This window comes from Oxyura jamaicensis, chromosome 11 (assembly GCF_011077185.1).
Source record: "Oxyura jamaicensis isolate SHBP4307 breed ruddy duck chromosome 11, BPBGC_Ojam_1.0, whole genome shotgun sequence".
NCBI classification, from domain to species: domain Eukaryota; kingdom Metazoa; phylum Chordata; class Aves; order Anseriformes; family Anatidae; genus Oxyura; species Oxyura jamaicensis.
This window is the reverse complement of record NC_048903.1, coordinates 18,465,510-18,488,683: the sequence shown is the minus strand read 5'-3', so window position 1 is coordinate 18,488,683 and position 23,174 is coordinate 18,465,510.

The following is a 23,174-nucleotide window of genomic DNA, read 5'->3' as shown; positions in this document are numbered from 1 at the left end:
TGGCAATGATCTTTTGAGTACCCCTTCTCAAACAGACAGTGCTTGGTTGTGAAGACCAGCCACAGAAATTATCCTTTAACAGGGGAAGAGCAACGGGAAATAAACAATATCAAACACACAGGTATGAACTGAGAACCTGGAGGCACCGAAAGATGGCGAGTGTAGAGATGTAGTCATGAAAGAAAAGGCATGAAGGGGGAAGGTAAAAGAGGATGAGAGGCAAATATCACAATTTTAACTCTGTTCCTGGTATGCTTTCTAAGTCTGTGCCAAAAAGGTGAGCACAGACTGGAGTGCAGGTTCAAACCTGGTCTCAGTCTGTGAAGCTATCAGTGTGGCTTGTAGGGCATCCTTCAGGAATGCTCTGGAATCAGTGTACCACTGAGTATTTGTTCTGGAAGGAAGACAGCATTGGTTGAGATGCCTCTCTCAGGACCAATTTGACTTCCTTGCATGCCCTGGCCATATACACAGACAGCAGCTTTGGGTTAGGAATGTACAGCTCTGAAGTGCTGAGACATATTTTAAGACCTGAGCTCTGGAATGACAAACTATTGAGCTCCCCTCTTGGCAGAGAGCTCTTCAATTTCAGATTTTTTATGGCTACTAGCATTTATCCTGGTTTGGACTTTTCCATGTTGTTATTCCCACATGTTCAGTACCACTTCTGAACTGCTTCTGAAAAGTGCAGCCTTCCCTCAAGCTTTGCAAGCACACCAACAAGCTGTCTATTACTTCAAACTGGAATATGTCCCAAACCTTTCACCACTCATCTCAGGGTATTGACAGCTCCAAGCGTTTTCTCTAAACTGTTGATGTTGTTGGTATGGTTGTGATATTTTCTCCGTAGTCTCAAACTGCCGTGCTTCATTTCTTTGTTTATATAAGCCTCACAGTGTTCATTAGGAAAGCCTGGGCTGGAAAAAAATGCCCAGTGTATAATGCAGTTTATTAGAGGGAAGGCAATCCAAAGCTAAGGTTATGTTGGGGTGGACTTGTGCTGTGTGATTTATACCACACCAGTGTGTTGGGGCTCCTGTGGATAGATCCAGAATAGGTGTTGGCTTAATGGAGTGCATAGGGCTAGCAGCTTTCCATCCCCTGTCAGTGGTGCTGGCAAAGGTCTCCAACATCTGGAAGGTTGGTCCCACCAGTACGCCTGTGTCTGGGAGCCCTGGAAGGCTTTGCAGAGTCTGATGTGTCCAGAGCCAGGGCACTGTGCTGAGCGTGAAGTCTGTTTGCGTGACTTGCACTCACCATAGGTGATGCGTGATCCCTCCTAGGTCTGCCCTGGAGTGCTGAGCAGGTGCTCTGTATCCAAATCCACAGGTCCAAATCCCTGCTTCAGCCTTGTATGGGACTTCCCTTCACTTGTCAGTAACCCCTTCAGGGCTCTGAGCGCATTCAGGGACTATTACATGTCAAAGCCACTCTTGGACAAGGTGTTTCCTTTCAGCTCCATAGGGAACGCTTGTGTCACCCTGATGATCTCTGGAGGAGTCAAGTTCCCTGTGCAAGATGTTGATTTCATTACAATCTCTAGCTATAAACACTGCGTGCTGTGGCACTGACAAACTGCTGGGCGTTATTGGCAGATGGAGAAGTGTGCGCTTGGGCCAGAGGATCAATTCAGCCCTTCGCTCTCTGCCAGCAAGTGAGTTATCTCCATCTCGAGCGATTTTTGTTTCACTTCTTAATCTTATTTGTAAATGTGATCCCCCGATGACACAATGTATAAAACCTTGGCTTGCAGCACAACGTTGCTGAGATGAAGCTGGAAGGAGCTCCAAGCTGCATAAGTTATTTTAAACATGAACTTAAAATCTTTCATTTTCTCCCCCTTTTGGACTTGTTTGGACTAAGTGCATGAATGAAAAGGGGAGATGTTGTTGCTTTGATTTAAAGGAGAAGGGAGAAAAACATGCCTTGTGCCTAGGTGGGAACCAGGGACCCTGGTGGAAGCTGTTTTTTTTTTTTCTCCCAATTCTGCTGCTTTCTCAAGTGGGTCCCTTCTCATTTACTCCAAGCCTCCTGTTCTTTCTGAGATGTGCCCACAAGAAGAGTTGCAAGGGTGCTGTAGAAGGTGCTGTCTCAGTGTTCAGAGATGCTGAGGTCATACTTTGATTGCAGTGGGAGCTGAGTACAAAGCTACCTTCTGTGATCAACGTGACTGCCTCACCTGCAGCCCCAGGGTTATCTTGGCTCAGGTGAGTGATTGCCTTAAATTCAGTGGAGTGACTCCATGTGCCTTGTAAATACATGCATGAATTTGACCAGTCAGATTCAGACAGTTCACTTGTGCATGGCTGGTGCTACATCAGCAAAGCTCCTCCAAGCAGGGCTGGGTGCTGCTGGGGAACGGCAGCCTCCCCAGGCCTTGCCCTGTGGAATATCAAGGATAAACAGCACCCATAGGTGCACGCTGGGCAGAAGAGTTGCTGCATGCAGCCACGTGTGGCATCTGGTCTGGGATCCGTCAGGAATGGAGCGCAGGGGGGATCCTGCCTTGCAGCAGGGAGGAGGGGATGGGGGCAGGATGGCGAGACCCTGGGAAATCCCTCCAAGGCTTTCTCTGAATCCACATCCAGATAGGGCTGGGAGATAACCGCATCCACCATCCAACTGCTAGGATTTCCTCAGAGCATGAGAAACAGACTTTTTATGCCTCTGACCTTGATCTAAGTTTGTTTCCTTTCAAACTGCTATTTAAAAGGGGGGAGGAGGTTGAAAGAGAAAGAAGGAAAGTTTGATTTCTTTAATGTTCATGGAAGCAAGCGATTGATAACACTTGCAAGAGCCAGGCAGCGAGCCAGAGGGATACTGCATAAGGCAGCCTTGCCAGCGAAGTACGGAGCTGCTGGCTGGGGATGCAAAGCTCTGCTTGTTTACAAATCCAGGCCACCCTTCGAGATGCTCTTGCCAATTGTTTCAGACTGAAGGGAGTGCTGTGTGCTGGGCTTTATGAGCCGAACAAATGCCCACCAGGGACTGGGTTAGGACCACCAGCTTCATGGTCCTTTCCCAAGCCTGCAGGCAGATGGCCTCCCTGCTGAGAGGCAAAGGGATTAACTCCTTCCACCTTGACCGCTGCTTTCATCATAGTTTTGGCTCGGGGGCATGGGGGGGAGTTGTGAGGTTTTGTTTTTTTAAGAAGAGGTATGAGAAATGCATGAAAAATTCAGCATTGCAGCTTAGAAAATAGTTCTTATCACAACTCTGGGAAACTATTGTTCTGATTTTTATAAATATGCTTGTATTCCCCTTGACTTTTTTCCTCTCCCTCCCCAGTTGCTATCTTCCCAGCTGTATGCCCTTGGCTGCTTCCCAGATACTTCATGATGCAGGAGAAGATAAGCTGTTACGAGGAATAAAAATTAGGGGTGCTGCATGTCTTGCATTCCCCTAAAACATTTATATGCCTGGAAATTCCCATACAAAGCCCCATGATATCTACTGTGAGACATAGATGGTCCCAGACACTTTATCTCTATAATGGCGACCTACAGATCAGCATGTGGATGGGAATCTCCTGCTTCTGGCTCCCTGGGCACATCCCTGCCACTGACGTGAACAAAGCCTGGGTAACCTTCCTGGCATCTGCTCCTGGCCATTTGCCCTTTGCTGATGGCCTCCATTGTGCAGGGCAAGGCCTGAAGGTTAGAGGGAAGCAGGAATCAAGAGCCTCCAGGCAGAGCAAGATTTCCAACAATGATAAGAAGTATGGGTTGGAAGCGGGGATTTTCAGTGCTTTGGAAAGTTAAAACCATGATGTCTTCTTGGGGCTTTGAAGGAACTTTTTCTGTGATGCTCTGGACCACTGATAGGGGTGAGAAACTTCTAGGACATCTGAAAAGCAGGAGGAGACAAAAATCCTTTGCTCTGCTGTTTTCAAACTTTGGCCCCAAAGATTCAGTTTTCCTTTTCTGGTGACTCGGAGCATGACATTGGCTCTGTTCCTCTTCCTTGAAAAGGAAGCGAATAAGTCTAGTAATTTATCTCAAATATATTTAGCATATCAGATTCCCTTCTGTAAAGTGTAATAGCTTCCTGGGATGGAAGGAGCTGTGTAAAAGGCTAAGCAAACTCAGAGGGTGTAAATCACTGCAATAGGATGAGGTTTTTAAGAATTTCTCTGAAGTTGATCACCTGGATCCACCTTTAGAACGCATTGGCACACCACAAGCCTTGGCAGTGTTACCCACCAATGCTGCTGTGAACTGAGGCTTCTTGTGCCAGTGGGGAAAAATGATAGGGCAGGTTTCTGGGACTCCTGGTCACAGGTATCTGATGCAGGAGGGTGTGCAGAAATATCTCATGCTCTGCTTGTAGCAGAAGGAGGATGGAGCCAGCAGAAGGCATCCAGGCTATGGTGGCTGGTTGGGAGGGCCGGGCGGTGGGCGTTAGATCCCTTTCCTTGCAACACCAGCCAGGAGGAGGAGATGTTTTACGCAGCGAGGAGGAGGGGAAGAGCTGACCCCCGCTAAGGCTGTCACGCTGTGGTGCCTGCTCTGTGTTAAGGGAGTGAAGAAACCGTTATGCTGCTGCCCAGCTCACCCACAGCACTCTGCCTTGCCTTAAAAGAAGCAGAAATCTAAATCCCTGGGTAACTTCAAAGCAACCTGGGGAAGATTAGGCCCTTTCAGAGGCAGGAGGCAGATGAGCAAGAGGGAGGAGGGATTCTGAGGCTCAAATGTTTGGGGGGGGGGGGGGGAGAGGAAGATCTGGCCCCTCTGGTTTTGAGATCCCTGTAGCAGACTGGGGCCCCGTGGCCCCCCAGCATCACCCCTGTTCTCTGTTCCCAGCTGCTGGCTCACTCTTTGTAGCTGCTTCCTGCTCCTCTTCATTAGCAGCTCTCAGCAGTGCAAAGGAATCGTACTCAGAAGTATGAGTTCATCTCCTAAAACTTTGTACTGATGCCAGCGGGTCAGTCACTTTACAAAAAAGAAACTTCCCTTCGAGAAACACTATCCCTTTTGAGAAAAGGCCAAAAAGCCAGAAAAACAAACTATCAAAAATGCTGCCTTCCAAAAACACTCCTTAACTTGAATCTGTTTCTGCTCTCGTCCAGTTGGATGGCTGTTGGAGTAAGCAGAACCTCCCATGCTCTTGTGCCTCTGCCAATGACCTACAAAACCTGCTTCTGTTGGGTGACTTAGCCTGGCCGCCCCGTACAAAGGACGGGCAGCAGTTTCTGGCAGAGGCAAATGTAAGTCTTGCACAGTTCCTGTCCCGCCAGAGAAGCACATGTGCTGTGCAAGTTACCGACCATGTGTATCCACCTCTCAGCTCATCTTGGCTTTAAGGAGCGTCTGGAGAGGCTGGCAGCTACCAGCAGATTGCTACCACTGGAGCTGCTCACGCAGCCCTCTGGGCATCACCACAGGTCCCTTGGACCAGGATGTTATGTCAAAAATAGTTATGTCAGGCTGTTGGCTGGTACCTGCCTGACACTGAGCACATGTCCTTGTTTCATAGCACTACCAGGTGGAGCTTGCAACCATCCTTCATCACACACAACATGGCTCCACGTGGAAGCCAGTGCAACCTGTGAAGGAGCTGTGGTTTCTGCTTGTCCCTCTTACAGTCACTGAACCTTAGGAGGAACATCACAGCCTGGCTAACACTTGGTTCGAAAAATGTTGTTCTGCACCTTCATGTCTTAAACAATCCAGACCCCCAATGCTGGAGTTCCTTCTAGTGAGTGTCACTTTATTTCCCCCACAAAGTCCTTTCTCTGCTGGAAAAGATTTTTCAGGTTGAGCAGCAGCAAAGGCAGCTGAAATGTGTTATTCCTGTAGTGGAATAATGTTTTCCTAATCTCAGCATCTTTTTTAAGCATGTCCACATGTAGTGTACTTCCAGAGCAGTTCAAGTCCAAGGCACAGCTGTGGAGGATACTGAGGAAGGTTTAACTACTGGCACATTCCAGGCCTGTGCCTCTCTGTTTTGGAAGCTGTGAGAAACTGGACAAATTACTTGCATGCCCCTCTGCTCGAGTGGAAGTTTTGCTTGTGTTTTTTTTTTTAGTTACTTCCTCCTCATTCCCCTGGACAGAAGCCAACTGCACAAGGTGTGCAGAAAAAGCCTCCCAAGGAAGAGTACGGACCCTAGGAAGCACCAGTAGCATGGCAGCTCTGTACCTTGGGTTAATCAGTCTGGAGGCACTGGAAAATCTCCAGCTCAGGAGTGTGGGAGATGCAGAGCAGTTACAGTTCATGGGGGCTCAGGCAGGGAGGTGTCGGGTACAAGTGGGCACACTGGGCTGAAGGCAAAGCCCTCCTAGCATCTGAGGCAACTCATGGGAGAGGTCCCTGTGGGCATGGAGGGTTCCCCTCGCATGCCATGGATGTAACATTGCCATGGATGCCTGGATAAAACACAACTTGTTTAGCTTTTTCATCCCAGTATCCTCGCAGCCCTCTGAGGTGCCGTGTGATTGGGAAAAGCTTGTACTGCCAATTGCTGATGGAGAATCTAGGCAAGAGTGGAGATGTGCTTTCTGCTTTGAAGGCCAGTGGCTACCTGCCAGATTTCCTTCTCATCCATTCCTGACCTTCTCCAAACGCACTCAGCTGAGTCACACTAACAGCATTGCTCTGAACTGGGCTGTGTACACGGGCACAAGGAGTTGTTTTCTGGCTGGAGACTGGAGCCTGCAGTCCTGCTGTCTGCCAAGACTCAAATCCAGACTTGAGGAGTTCAGAGCCGGAGAGAGGCTGCCTACATTCCTGCTGCTCTTTCCCTCTTTTCCATGCTGCTTCTGCTGAGTGAACCGTAAATAATCCTCTAACTCTTCCAAAAGGAAGCTGAAATGGTCACCAATTCTCATTCTCAATAGAAAACCAGCCTTTGCCATGAAAGAGGTTTTGGGATATCAGGTCAAATCAGTGGACTTTTGTAATAATTAAACACCCTTCAACTAATGACAATGTTGCTAAGATTCAGCTGAGTAGAACCGAGCATTGTGTGCAAAGAACTAGAACACGCTGTCTGGATGGCAACAGTTAAAAGGTTCAGGTTAGAGGGGGTCTCAGTGTCCTCTGTCTAACCTCCTGCTCCAAGCAGGGCCAGCTATAATCCCAGTGACATCAGGAAAAGCTGGCAGTAATACCACTGAAAGCAGTGTTTTACCTGTTTAAATAGTAAGATCAGGCTTCTCCATCAATTTATGTGCAACAACATTTAACGTTTTTCTCTCTTTTTTTTTTTTTTTTTTTTTTTTCCCTGCCTGCATCATGGAAGAGACTGCACTGGTTCTTGGAAAGCATGGAGTTGTGCTTTGTCATTATTGTCCTGCTAAATTCCCTAGTTCTTCCACCTTGCTTCAAAGCCCTGGCTTCCCAAATAAGCAGAGTATGCTTTTCAGTCTTTGCTTTTTAAGTGTTTTCTATAACTGTAGCAAAAAACAGTAAAAGGAGCTGCTTTGTGAATAATTTTACTCATTCACTTGGCACTTTCATCAGTCCTGTTCCCTGAGTGGATTTCCAAAAAGCTGCAGGACTGGCAGTCAGTGAGGGTTCCCTTGTGTCCAGGCTGGTGTTTCCAGGACCAAGAAGCTTATAGAGAACACCAATGGAGACAGTTGAATGCCAGCTGTCTCCTACGTGGGCAATCTCAGGTGTTTTTTACCCCTTTGAGGTCTAGTGACTCACATGTCCAAGCCCATGCTCGTGGAGAAGAACAAGTTACGTCTTAGTTTGGGGTACAGGTTACCTGGACCTGCTCAGGGCCCTTCTGGTGTCTGCTAACGTGGGTACAGGATGAATTCCACAACAAGATGTTGGCCTGAAGGGTGACTTCAAAGATGTGCCTTACTGGTCTGAACATCTTCAGCTTCTGATACAGGTACAAAGGAAGACCTGGAGCAATATCCAGCGTGGACAATATTTTACAGGCTGCCTCATCTCATCACTCTCTTCGCTTTACTCCACCACTGTTAAGGGAGGGAGCTTATGCTGGTAGCTTGTCTAATTCATCCTGAATTATTTTTTTTATAAGTAAAAGTTGGCTTTGATCACTCCTGTGCAGGCCCAAAGGCTGCGGTATGCAAACCAATGCCCTGACTCCTGCTGCTGAAGCTTTTTTAGGAATTGAGATGTAACTCTCCCATTTCTACTCCAGTTTCAATCCAGCTGACCACACTAGACCTTCACAAATAAAATGCATCTTATCCCATTACCACCGAAGGAGACAGGACCTTCATAAATAAGACCTGAGTTAAACTTTTTCAAAGCTTCTGTGTGACCTGAGTGACATACTTGTCTAGCCTATTCCCTGTAAAATAGCTACTTTTGATTGCTCAGCTGCCTCTGAGCTGGAGACTATTGTGGGTTAATAAATACTGACAGCTGCAAGGGACTCTGAAAAAAGGAGGATAAAGTCCTTTAGATCCAACCTTGAGCTCTTGGGAATGAATCCTTCACTGTGCTCAATCTCTCAATCTGTTAAAGAATCTATTTTTTTTTTCTGGATAACTACTTTTTATTAGGCTTATCTACTCATATGTGAATTGCAGGCCTGTAAAGCCATGATAAAATACAACAGGGGACGTGCAGATTTGATCCAATATGTCCATTTATTTTTCCTGATAGGCAGAGATGAAGATACAGCAATCCTGAAAGTATGTAGCACATGCTGCTGTTCGGAGCCCAGCTAGACTTTTAGTGTCAACCCTTATCCCCTATACTCTTTAGACTTTTAGGCTGATGTTGTATATCACAATCACGCTTAAATCTATAGGGTACCACCTCATTTGTCAGTTGCCACAAAGTGTTTTTGCTGTCAACCAGGACAAGGTCCATATTCAAACCATGATCAAGCCTTGGACACGAAGCGTGAGCAACAACTCCAGTGAATATTCCTGTCAGTACACGGATTAGAGTCTTCTCTAAAGCACCTCCTGCCAAGGCTCTGATGTCATCTGTCTTTTCAGATCAGGGAAATGGTGTGAATTCAATTTTTGTGATGAACAAATTGCTTTCTATGAGAGCGCTCAGGCTTGGTACCAAGAATTTGTCTGATTACTTTTTTCCCTTTTCCCCTTCCCCCCCATCCTCACCCTTATGAGGTAGGTGTTGGCGTTGACTGCGGTTATGGTGTGTATGAGATACTGATTTATTTAACGATGACCTCTAAATGGACAAGAACATTCTTGTCTAAGAACAGCAAGGAGTGAGCCCAAGTTTGAAATCAGGGATTGACAGCTCCAGTTGGTGTGGAAGGTTGAATACGCACTAACTCTTGGATATACAAGTTGGCTGTACCCAGACATGAACAAGATGTGCTTACCGGTGATCCCCGTGGACCTGGGACATGACTAGAAAGCCCTCTGGGAACATGTGTTGTGTATTTTTTTCTATAGTGCTGGTACAGCCCAAGTAGACTAGTTGTAGGCTCCTACTTTGGCAATAACAACCCCAGGATCACAGAGACCAGTGGCAATGCCAGACTTCTGGATCAGTGTCTGCAGAGCATCTTCCTACAGCTGGGAGCCTTTCATGGGGGACCACAGAGCATGACCTTTCTGTAAAACGTGTCAGCTCCAAGGGTTTTATTCCTCTTTGGAACAAAGAAGATGAATTAATCCATGTTGCTTCTTTTTGACCACCTTTTTTGTCCCATTGGTACATTTTTCTCTTTAGTTGCTAGGATTTAAACTAGGCAGAACTTCCAGCTGACAAACCTCTTGTGGCTCTGCACTGGGGGTAGCTCTACTGATGTACATCCAGCCTGTGTAAGTTAACATGAGCTGCAGCCTCCCTGAGCATCATGAGATGCCTAATGCATATGATGGTGGGATATGTGTTTCCAGGGAAAACCTGGCTCATGGCAGCTCCACATCTATGCATGTCCTTATTTCGGGTGGCCAGTGAAACCTCACCCAGAGGTCCAAAGCGTGGCAGTGCCATAACTCCCAGCTTGCTGTGTGCTCCAGTGAAAAGTTTTGAATATGGACTTCAAATATTTTAAAGGAGTGTCATTAAATATCAAGAAAGAATCAAATTTTCAGTGTTTGATCACACATCTTAGAGGGAGTTTAACAGGACCCTGGACTGTTACTCTAATCTTAGTAAAAACTGCTGAAACAATACCAAAAAAACATTTTGTGAAAATAGTCATTCTGTCTTCCTTCTGTCACCATTACCAAGCTGAATAAAACCAGGAATTTAGGCCTTGATTCAGCAAAGCACTTAAATGAACACTCACATTTTAGCGAGTGCACTTGCCATGGTCACTCTCTGTTCCAATGTGCTGCTCTCATGGCCTTTCCAAGGGATTATTATTTATCTTTTACAATATACCTTTCAAAAGAAACTCTTATTTCTTCCATTTCCATCTGGTGTCACTGCCTACTGTAACAGAGCAGGTTGCAGAAATGCATTATAAGTAAAGATAAGTGAATTCATGGATTGTATTCACTGAAAATTGGATTTTTTTATAGGAAACTGAGTATCTTCTGTATAGAATTAAATCTGGCAGGTGTTTTTACTATAATAACCAATATACTGCATGGAATCGAAGGCATTGTTGCCACACTGCAGAACTTCAGATTTGGAAAACTTTCATCCAAAATAAATACACCTCTTAATGGGTTAAATCAGAGGGTTTTTTCCTTCCTCTGCAGGCACCCGGCTGCCCACCCTCTGACTCTCCAAACCCCTGATACAAGTGGGGGTTGCCACACCGATTTTGCACAGTGTGAGGTCTGAGGAAGCACTTCACAAGAAGACGCAAAGTAACCTGGAATGATGCAATGTTATTTGTCATAATAATTACTAATCCCTTAAGAAAGCAGAGCAGTGTTTGCATTGGACATACAGATAGATTAAAATTTCAGCCTGCACTTGATCTTAATTCTCTTGATTACAAGTTGTTCGTTAGCAGCTTGTTAGACTTTTTGACCTGCAATATTTAAAAGTCCAGAGCATATTATTGGCTAGCTTTCTCTTTAGCAGACCCTTCCCTAACTGAATACCTACCCAACTGCTGGAGGGATTGCCCTCGTAGGAAATAGATAATCCTTCCCCAAACAAAGCCTTCCTTTCCTTCTTTTATTCATTTATTTTTTTTCTTATTGGCTGCTGCTATTTGATATCATGTTGTATTGTATTACATTATCATATCTTGTCAAGTTGTAACATGGTATAAAGCAGCTTAATGTGGTGGAAGGAATGTGATGCTATCTGAAGTCACCATCTACAGTAATCCCCTCTGTTGTTTTTGCTTCCCAGAGCCTGTTCAATGCATTTTGCACAAAGTGGAATCGATCAAAGCTTCTCATTTTCATATCTACACGGTATAATGTTACCTAACCAAGAAGAAAAACCCTGTGTGAGATATCAAAGAACAAACTTCGTTCCCAGAAGTTGTGCCCAGTATTTTTGTTGGACCAGCAGCCTCCTGCCTCTAGCCATAGAAACAGCTTAAGCCACAATGCTTAAACTTTTCATTCTACATAGATTTGAAATGTGTCAAACGTGGTACCTAAATCCTCGTTTTGTTTCCACTGACTTTAACAATGGAAGTGTGATCCTTTGTAAAACCTGGGATGGTTTGTATAAACTTTAGCCAAATCTGTGTAGCAATGTCAAACCAGCACTAAGTCTTTTGGTAAATGGAGAGGGGAGGGAAGCAAGTACCTCCAAGGTTTTATTTCAGACCAGCTTCTCCTGTAAATATTTCTTAACTGTCCACTTCTACTTTAATTGCACAGGAATTTCTGTGACATCTTTACTTCCCAGTAAAGTGCATGGTGAGGGATGCCTTATGTAACTTCCTTCAGTTGCATAAAAATCAGTTCTGCCAAGAACTGCATGCATTTGAAGTTTTAGATCTTTTTTTTTTTTTTTTCTTTTTTTTTTTTCACTCATTGGATCTGTTATCACGTTTCGTCCTTAAAAGTGGTTGAAGTTCTCTTTATTCCTCCTTGGTGGTGGGGATGGAAACAGGAGAAGAGTACATTTTATTCTGTTTTATTTTTAGGTATAAAATCAGAACATTTAAGTCCTGGCCCAAGTGGATTGTAAATTCAGAGTAAAGCAGGTCCCATTTCTGCGCTGTGTGCTGGTACAGCATCTAGCACAACAGGATTCTGGCAGATGACTGCAAGCATTGCACTAATGCAGATGATGACAAAGGGGGCTTGTTCTGGGTGAGATGTGATTTACCTCCTGCCCACTTCCAAATATCTCAAAGCTTTGCCAAAACCTCTATTTTGAAGAAAACCGGGATATCACATTTAAAACTTCCAGGAGAGAGAAAGCTGTGCTTGAAAGAGGTAAATCAAGGTCAACTCAAAAAGAGGGATGAAATCCACTGGCTTCTGAGCTCTGTGCATATGTACATGCAGATCTGGTTTTGCTGTCTGGATAACGAGCCTGTCCTAGGAAGCAGCCTCAGTAAGGGTTGCATACTGCTGCCCTGAAATAATCCTACCAGGTGCTGTGAAGTGTTCCCAAGCAATGCATCATTCCAGAGTATATCTGTGGATGAAGCATTAAATCTGTGCTGTCGGAAGAACAGTGTGTGCTTTCTAGATGCAGGAAGGATCTCCTTTTTTAATTCAGCACCAATTTTTCAACCGTGTCTTACCCCTGATTCAAGCTAGGACATCAATGCTTCAAGCTACTGCTTCAGGACTGTCTCTGCAGACTCCTGCTGGTCATTTTGGTGGCAAACACCTGGCTCTGGCAGAGTTCTCCCTTTGGCCCTCTTTATCTTCAGGACGAATGGGTGCAGTACCTCCAGATGCCCTGCTTGTGCAGCGGTGCTATCAGGCCAAAAGGGCGGTGGGGACTAGGGGAGAATGAGCTCTGCAAAGCAGTCGGCCCTGCCTTCACCTGCTGCAGAGCTGGCTGGGTTTACATATTGCCTGAACTCAGGCTAAAAGGAGGCCACCTGCAGAAAACCAGGAGCTTGTCTTCCAGGTCCTGGGCTGCAGGTCAATGCAGAGTGCAAACCAAATTTCTTTAGTAGCAGTGTGGACATTTTTTGGAAATCTGGTGTTGAATACCCTGATTTATTTTTTTTCCCCTGACTTAACATGCCAGCTCAAGTCCTCCAGGCTTTCAGGATGGCTCAGACTTCAGCTGCCCGTACAGCACCAAACCCTCAGATCTCCTTTCAGCAGCAGCTTTCCCTGCACAGCAACTCGTGCGAGCTGAACCCATGCGTGTGGGAGCGTATGCACGGGACAGAGGTGTGCAACGCTCGGATGGTGCGGTCCAACAGCTGAAGTCATGCTTGTGGTATCGCAAATATGAGAGTCAAAAACTGTTTAAAGGGTTTCCAAGTCAAACACTTGAGCACATTTTGTTTCCTTTGAAATACAGCTGGCTGAAAACTCCTGACAGTGTGATCTATTAGGCAGTGGAATAGTTTCCCCAGGGAAGTGTTGGAAGGGCTATCATTTGAGTCATTTAGTGCTGAGGAGAATATACTGTAGGGAACAATCCCTCATTAGCTGAACTAATGGATCTTTCTGTTTCATATTCTAGTGCTCCTACAAAAAAAAAATAAAAAAAAATCCATTGACATCTTCTTGTTCTTCCATATGCTTGAATTGGCAGGGCTGTGGGGCCTTTGGCTACATTTTTTAGCGTGTGTTTATAAGGCACATCAATTTATCTAAGGGGGCGGGGGGGAGTTTTATGTGTTGGACAAAGTGTGTAGTGTCAAGAGCAATCTAAAGAAAACAGTCAGAGGGATAAATGAAATGCACACACGTTATTTTCTAAAAACAGGGCGAAATGCAGATCCTTCTTGAGAAGCTCCATCGCTGAGCAGGCTTCAGGAAATGCAGACAAGCCAGGCACAAGCAGGCAGCTGAGCTGAACTTTGAGTTCCTTAGCCACTGGTGGGTAGCAGCTCACTGGGCTGATGTACTTCAGCTCATTTCTCTTTGGACTCACTCCTGGGGTGACAAAATTAGGTCCTGAGTTGCCCTCAGAGCAAGTGTGATGTGCCTTTTTGCTCCTCTGTTGTTTCAGAGCAGTCATTCTCATGCCCTGGATGTGAAAGCATCCCAGCTCTGGTCCTCTGGCACTGGGTGTGGGAACTTTGAGCTGACTTTGGTGGCTTGGAAGACACAGCGGCCACTTTTGGATGACAATTGGCTCCCTCTCCTGCAATCTTCCAGAGTAACACTGGAGATGTCACTCAGGTCTCTGAGATCACTTGTTATAAGGAGTAAGACAGCAGCTCTAGAAGGTGGTTCCCTGCCTACTGTCCTGGCCGCCTGGATCATCACTGCCTTTGTCTCATCAATGGTGAACACGAAAGCTGCTTCCTCAGACCTTATTGTAAGCCTGAGGTCTTAACTTCTCATGTCTACGTAAATCAGCCAAGATGCGGTCACTTCAGAGAACTGAGTCACTTACTGCTTCTGTGTCTGCAGCTGCCATAGGTCTGTCGGGGACGGAATGGCTTCTCGGAGGAGTGGAGCTTTTACTGACACAATTCCACAATTTGTAGAGGATTTGGTTAAGAGCTATTCCTTGGGTGAAACAGCCTTGGCTCCCAATGTTTTGAATATTTTCCAGCGATGATGATTTTCCCTTCTGTGCTTCTTTTTTTAACGTTACATTTTCCAAGTGGACAATCCCAAAGGTGGCCAGCTTAACGGGGGAAAAAGAAGAGAGTCATAGAGATATTTTAAATGCGACGAGAATTTTATGCCAAAAAGTGTCTTTTCCATATTTATAAGCCCCTGTCATCTCCTCTCCCTCCGCCTCCTCCTGCTTAAAAGGAAACTCCATTACAAAGGCAGGAAAGAACATCAAACAAACCTCGCTTGGCAGCCATGTCTATATGTGAAATTACTGTCAGAGTACAAAGGGAGACTCAAGATTTAGAAGGTAGCATGTGACAAGAGAATGCTGCCCTTCTCAATGTCTTTACCTTTTGTTGGTGAGAACTGGGAAGGGATTGTTGGTGCCTTTTTTTTTGTTGTTTTTAGAAAAATCTTGCCAATTATAGAAATCTAAAGGCACAAATCACCGCAGAACCTTGGGGGTTATTTTGCTTGTTGTAAGCCATAGCTCTGAAGGCAGCGGTTGTGGATTCATTCAGTGAGGTTTTGTGAGCAGACATGTTCACGCTTTGCTCTGTCCTTTGGGGAGGTAGGCACATGTTTGAGCTGCCCGTGAAGCAGCCGTGTGTATGGCCACAGCAGCCCTTGGTGGAGCCTTGGTTAGGAGGTAAAATGTGCATGGCTGGAGCAACCATGCATGCGTTATGTATAGCCCTTGCAATGGTTTAAGCAAATGTGTTTTATTTCACTACTGAGGCGAGTTATGACTTTGTAGTTATTCCTGTTCAGTGAATGGAAAATAATTCATGCACTCACAGAGCTTTTTTGGGGCTGTCCCATGTCTTGAAGTAGCTTATGCCTCATCTGTCTTGGAGACCATCTTTGTCAGCCCTATTCTTCCCCGTGTACTGGTAATCCTACATTCATGCCAGAAGGACAATCATTTTCCACCCATCCCAAGTGCACGTGCCATAGGAGAGCAAGGCACAAAAAGCAGAGGAGCAACACAGGCTGCTGGTACCCAGCCCTGATCCCCCTCTGCATGGACACATGGGACAGGAGATTGCAACCAACTGCACTTGGGCTTTGCTCAAAGGTTCATATTCTGGCACTGTGACAGTATTTGTAAACGAGGAAAATACGAAACCACAGGGTGGGCTATCTCATCTGGGTTTCCCGTGGTGGAAGGGAGTATCCACGCTGATACTCCCCTACACTGTAGTCCCCAGTGATAGCTAAGCTGGGACCAGTCCCTAGCCCTAACCATGTTTTCCACTTCAGTATTTATAAAATGTCTGAATTTTGCATCTGGCCCTTGCCCTGTGTGGTGCCATGGTTGGTGTTTTTGAGAACCCTGTGGTCCCCCTTGCAGAATTTCTACAGCAGAAGCTGTTTCCTATCTTGGCTGTTAAGGTGGGAGAGTCTCTCCCTTGTTCTTTGAAAGAGGAAATTGTCTTAAAAACAAGGCCTAATACAAGAGAGTTTTAATCACTCTGTCCTGACAGCTATTTTTGTAATTAAATTGTGAATTTAATTTTTCAAGGAAGAGAAGCTTTCTGTTTTGGCTGTTGTGGAAGTGCTTGCACTACAAGCTCTTTCCTCCTTTATTTTAAGGGACAGAGGTATTGTTTTTTATTTTTTTTTCTTTTTTTTTTTTTTCTTTAAATATGACTGGATTGCGAGCTACGAGTGACATTTGTTGACCTCAGGCCAGACATTCAGAAGCACTGCACCATCCGTGTCTTGTATCATGGGGAAAAATAACACCTCTTCCTCCTCCTTTGAGAACAATAAAATTGGGCCTTTTTCATCTTCCCTTGGAGGAGCAGAGCCCTTCTGAAAATCCGACGAGGGAGGCATGTGTGCAAGCCGAGTTTACAGCTCGCTTTCCAGTCCCGTCAGAAGTTTCCTTGAATGAGGTGCAAAAAGTGGCTGAAAGCGGGGGGAGGGAGGGAGAAAAACCCTCTTCTGTGCACACACACACACGATGGAGACACTGGTTAGCAACATAAACAAAAGGTGGGTGGTAACCCCCGAGCTTTTTTTTGACAGCCAGTGGTGGCAGTGATGAATTTGTGAAGTTATCTAATTTTCCACTGTTTTAATTAGAGGCCTGGGCTATGAGACCTAACAGCTGGGTTCTTTGTACTGCTTTCTGTTGCCTGACAGAGAAAAATTTCTACTGTATCTTCAGCCAAGCTTTCAGTCTGACCTGAGCAAATGAAACTTCTGGGACTCATAAACAGTGGTTTCTGGGCAGATTGCTTTTTGAACTGCTCCTTAGCTATCCTAACATGCAAAGAACACAAAGGCTTACAAAGTGAACTCCCTTTGTACTTTAAAGCTAATGGTGATGCTCATTAAAGAGGTAGGAGGAGAGCGGGAGGGGAGGGAGGAACTCCCCCTGGCATATTAGAGGACTTATCAAGTGTAAAGTTTCTTCTCGTCGGACACAGCGGAGTAGAGGCTGGTTGGGAAGTTGTACTGCTCGAGCCCTCTGAAGACAGTGGCTTTGGTTGCAAAGCACGATCAGTTGAGCAGCTGAATTTATTACTTGGCTCCTGCCAAGTAATTTTTAAAGCTTTACATTAGACTGGATGTGCATCACAGTTCATCACCCCTCTGTTTCTCAAGGCATGCACTATAGCCACTTTCTTTCACTAGAATCCAGAAGGAAAAATGTCAAGAGGAATTTTTAGACCTGCATTCAGCTCAGTCTTAAGTCCTTGCTTAAATCCCATTGGAGTCAAAGGAATTAAGCAAGGCTTTGACTTAAAGCACGTACTTAATTGCTTTGCTGAACCAGAGCCCATATTCTGACTCCTTCCTCAGGAGCACTTCATACTCAGCAATGTGTTTTCATCCTATAAAAGGCCATTGCTCCCTCTTTCCCCACCTGCACAGCTATGGCAAACTTCCTTGAAGTTCTTCTGCTGTAGGAGTTAAGGGACGTGGTGATGACAAGCGTATTCTCAAGCCAATGCAATTTCAGTAAGCCAGAAAGTCATTTGATTTGCAATAAACTTAATAAAAATAGCTTTTCTGTAAAGGCAATTGAGTAATGACCTATCACTCAAGCAGTTGTGAAAGAAGAGCCCCTTACAGCACATAGGTGAAGAATGGTGCTCTTAATAGCCACAATTTCAGTCCTGCTTTGGGCAAAAATTTAAGGCATGCCCAAATACTGCAGCAGATGAATTGTGCAGCCCAGGGAGGGATTTGGGGCTTTTCATCATCCACACGGGGAATGGGACCATCATCTGCTGCAGCCTCCCTCCAGCCCCCTGCCTGCACTGCCACCCCACCACCTCCAGGAGAAGGGGCAGAGGGAGACAGTGGCCAGTTCCTGCTCTGGTCCATAGGCAGGGTCCAAGACACCCATCTGTGCAGACTCGGGAACAGGGAGATATTTCTGAGATTAGACATAATCCCTAAAAATAAAATGCCATCTTCATGTTTTCCAGTCCCAGCCATTTATTTTCTTATGCCTGAGTTTGAGAGTTGTCTAGTTTGTTCTCACCTCACTTCTGCAAAACAAAAGCTGGTGGCTCATTTTAAGAAGTGAGAAGTCTCAGGTTTCATAGCATTTATTTTCTTTTTTCTTTTCTTTTTTTTTTTTTTTTTTTTTGTTTCATTGTACTTTTCTAATTTTTCTCATGGCATCTCCTTTTCTTACTTGTCTGGATGGGTTGCTGGGAGCGCCTCTGCCCCTCCCGTCCTCCAGCAGCAAGTGTCACACTCTGTTTCCTCCCATGCCTTGGATGGAGAACTGGCTGGTCCTCATCCAACCATGCTCCTTCATCCTTGCGACAGCAGCTCAGTCTTGCTTGTGCTGCTGAGAAATCCCGACCCAGGTCTACTGTTTTTTCTCAAAATCCCATGCTCTGGAAATATCCCGGAGCTGTACTGCAGAACCTTGCTTGGAGAGCAGCGGTTATGTATGCGTGTGTATTTAACCTTGTTGAACACTGGGGGTTTTGTTCACAAATGGCACTGGCTGTAACATCTCTGCTGCATACACAGAAGGAGGGGAAAAAAGTAGTGGGACAGGGACCAGAACCTGATCAAATACTGGCGGAGCAAGGTTTCAGCCTTAAGTGGCAGTTCAAAATAATTATAAGAGCAGAACTTTTTCAAATAAAAGTCCTGTTTTCCATTGTGATAGGGCGCGGGATTGATGGCAATATGGTCATGCTTCATTTTGATGTCATCTCACTGACTTTCCCCCTAAGTTTGGTCCTGCTCTGTCAGATGGATTCATCACTGGAGTATATGGGGTCTGCTGATTCATTTTACCTGCAGTGAGAAAAGAGTGAGAAGAGACCGCAGTGCTTGTCTTCTGGGAGAATCCATGCTTCATGCAATGTGTTCCTTCTGTTCCTATGCAGTAGGAAATGATGGAGGAAAACCTGTCATGACCTTCCCTTTAAATTGGTGGGTGGATCCTTCCTTGGAAAGGGGGAGATATGGAATTCATCTCCATCCAGGTCGGAAAGGTCTCAGATGACAACTCCCACTTTCCTGGAAAAGTGCTGGCTTTGCTAGGCAAAAGTTCACCTTCTTTTGCACTCTTGTCCCTTTGGATTTGTCCTGTGCAGGACAAATGTGTGAGGTGTGGTCTGGGCACAGCTGTGCCCATCTGCAGGTCTGGGGAAGAAAGCAGGGATTTTGTCTATATTGAGGATAACTAATGGGACAGTGCTGAGTGCATTTTACTGTAGGCTACTCTGTCGCCCCATGTGGAAACATCTGTACTTTTCTCTAGGATGAAGTGATGGCTGACATTAAGCAGTTTCCAAGTCCCAGGTGCCGAAAGTCCAACTAAGATGGGATTTAAGCCAAATTCAGGTTGCATTCCAGTCTGTGATGAAAGGGAATTTCGAAATGTTTGAATTTCCTGCAGAGCAGAAATTCCATTTCCCAATCAGCTCTAAGTAATCATTTTAAGATGGACTCTAAATTGAGATTGTTTTAATGTGTCATCTTGGTCTTAATTGCTTATAGTCCTGAATAAATGTTATCAGACCATCAGAGCCTAAGGATGAAGCAAGAGCTGGGTAGTGATTCAGATGGGATCGCCTGCTGCCAAAGAGGAAGTCCTGGGACAGAGATGACTCTATGGCTAGAGCAAAAGACAAGACAGTGAACTCTCTGTTTACAGTGGGACACTGAAAGAATGGGATAATTGCAATTATCAGAGTGAACAAGCATTTTAATGATTCTTTCATTTTAAAAATACATATGTAAATCTCAGACAGTGGAGAGATGCCAATTTGTCCTGGCTGAGCGCTGGACCTATTATCTCCTTCAAAGAGCTGGAGGCTTTACCCATAGCAGAAGAGTCAAACACTGGGGCAAGTTGTGCTCCTCTCAGTTAATGAGTCACAACACCAAGCTTGCACAGACCCACAGCAAGAGCAGAGAAGAATATATTTTGCCTTCACTATAGTAATCTCTGTCAACAGCTCTGGAAAGAGGAGGATGTGGAAGTTTAGTACAATATACTGCATTTTTCTGTAGGAGTTTCACCTTGGGAAATGCTAAGCTTTGCGTGTTTGTCATCCACTGTGGTGGGTGGTGAATGCACTTGCTGTCCTGTTCTTATCAATTTACCTGTTTCCTCAGTTCAAGCAGTTTTCCCCCACCAGAATACATTTGGTCTCTCTTCCCTGGGACATAAGTGATCCCACGTTCCTCGGGTCAGTCCAGGATACTCAGCCCCATGCTCTGACAAACCTCTTTTTGGAAAGCAAACCTTTTCTGAGCTTGACTCAATTATAATTCCTCCCGCAAAGCTACTGATGCTGAATTTCTGAAGAGGCCCTGGGAATTAATATCTGAGTTAGATGATCTCTGGGACCTGTAAAGACACTTGGTTGGACTTCATGCATCTAAACGTAGACAGAGTATACAAATGATCAACAACATGTTGAGAAATCAAGATGCTTTAAAGGATAAGACCTTTTCATACATGGGTTTTGGCCAAATTCAGCCCTGCACTGCGAGTAACTGAACAGGAGCTGTGCTCTTAATGCTGAATTTATTGGTCTTTTTGTTTCAAGGTCTTCAGTAATTACCATCATGTGACTGGGGTTCATGGAGTTAAGAATGTTACACGTCCTGCTATCTGGTGTGGGAGTTCTCATATACACAACCTAAAAATGCAGAGAAACCACAGATTTATGAGATCATGCTTTTTAAGTATGCCCTTGTCCAAGAAATAGTAGTTTCTAAATCACTAGCACTCTACATTCTTACCGACATACTGAATTTGCTTTTATGAAGTAGGCACTGGTCCATGATATTAATTGCCATATTAGTAAAATATATTTAGAGAGGACTGGAGATTTGCCATGTCACTTTCTAACTCCTTTTCTCTCCCCAGCTCGTGGAGGGGAGGAGGGGAGCTGCTGCCTGGATGCTTGCCAGGCCAAGAGGATGGCTTGACGCACATTGGATAGCATGAAAGCTCTCCTTATTGAAATATGCTAAATACACTTAAAATGGCTGGCTGGGCTCTGGTTTACTCATACCATCTATCATTAAAATCTCCCTCCCACATTAAAGAATAGCCATCTGATTTCTTAGGCCCCAAAGGTGACTGTGATGCAGGCTGAAGGTGACCATGATGTAGTCTGATGGGTTCCGAGGAACAGATCTTCAAGCAAATTGGTCACAGCTCCTCTGAGTTTAATCCTGTGCAGTTTGCAGCTGCTGAACATCTTGACTAAAGTATTTTTACAGTGGTAAAGGAAACTTTGATAAGAAAAATGATATACATCTGACTCTTAGCCACCAGCCCTGTTGGGCTCACAAAGGGCATTCCTAATTAGTCCTGTAGTGCTAGGGACCTATAAAATGTGTTGAGAGGTGAAATTTAAATTGTTTGGTTTACCAAAGTTGCCCACTGACTGAAAAATCTGCTTAAGTGCTCTTCCTCTGCATTTTTTTTTCTCAAAACAAGACTTTCAAACATGCAGCTTGATAGCGAAGATAAAGGGTGCAAATGTAGTTTCCACAGAGGGTCCTGGCACCTTTACTCAAGGTACAAACTGTCTGTTACAAACCTTCTTAGAAATCCTGATTCACCTTCTCTGGGGGGTGGCAAAAGAGTCTGCTCTAGCAGTGTTGGTCCCTGTATACCCATGTTTAGGAGAGCACTTAAACACTGAAGGCCATTTGTATTCATTAGTGTGATTAAGCAACTGACTGAGTGGGTCTTAAACACATGTTTAAAGTCAGGCATAGCTCTGGCGCTTTGCTATGTTGAGTCTTGTGGGCTATACTCATGTGGGTGATGTGTACAGCTACTCTCTGTCCTCCCCTGACATGCATTATTAATCTGATACCCTTTCCCAGCACTCGCTGATTCATTCCTTTCCTGTTTCTTCCATGGGCTTGCTATGTAGAAGAGAAAAACAATAATAATAAAAAGAGCAGCTTCAGCTCATTGGCTTTTACCATCTAGGAGATGTTAGCTCCTCTAAATGCTTGTCCTTAAAAATACTGTAGGTGAATTTCAAGAGCATAAATCTCCATCACTGTTGCCCCAGTTGCCCCATATTACCCCATCTCTTCCATTTTTGCTGGCCCTAGGACTTGTGTGACCTGAACCAGCAAAAACTGCTGTGTGATTATTTTTTTTCAGAACAACCCAAATAGAGGTTAGGTGAGTGCTGACTGGCTACTTATTTGTCTCTTGGATTTTTAATTTCTATTTTTGATTTTGTAAAATCCCTTTCCAAAATTGCCAAACCTCTGAAAACCTGATTTGAATTATCTTTTCAGGTTAATTCACAATTCTAAAGATCCTATTTCACCTGCCATAGCATTTTCACTTCCCTTTTATACTGTAGCCTTTCGATTGTCAAAAAAATCTATTGTTTCTGAAATTTTATGCATGAATTCACCACGTGAACTTGAACATAGAAAGGGATATTGCTGCCATGCCTGGGCCTTTAGCAGAGAAACTCCCATTACTCCCTAGAAGAAGCCCAGAACTAATTCCCTACAGTGTCCTTAGCCAAGACACATTTTCCGCCTATAGGACACCTGTCAAAGAGGAACAGACTTTCTATAAAATAAACAAAATTCATTTGGTGAGCAAACTCAGGGAAGAGAAAAGAACCAGCCAAGTTCCGGATATCCTGGACAGCGGTTTCCATGCTTCCTTCAGCTGTCTTGAAGAAAAATGTCATCTCTTTCCAGCCAATTCTGGTTTTATTTTCAGCCTAAGGATCATGCTAGGAATAACTGGATAACATAGATTAAATTTTCTTTCTTGCCTAATGTAATCAAAGGCTTAGTGGACAAGGTAAGTGATGGCATGAGCTATAATTAAATGTTCTAGGGCTCAAGGTATCTAACTGATCTGAATGTCAAGAGCAGGATGAAAAATGAGCTGAAACGTGTTGGATGCTCAGAAGGCGTGAGGGACCCACACAGAGATGTTCTTTTCTCTCGGCCACAGGCTAGAATCAAGAGGTCACATTCCAGCAGCCCTAAATGTGGTGGTGCTCAGACCTGGTTTACAGCTTTGGGCTTGCCTCACATCTCAGTGGTTAGGGAAGGTGCTGGGGCTCCTTTTCTGGGGTCATAGCAACATGGTGAGCTGTGCTCAGCTTCGTGCAGAGCCAAGCACTGA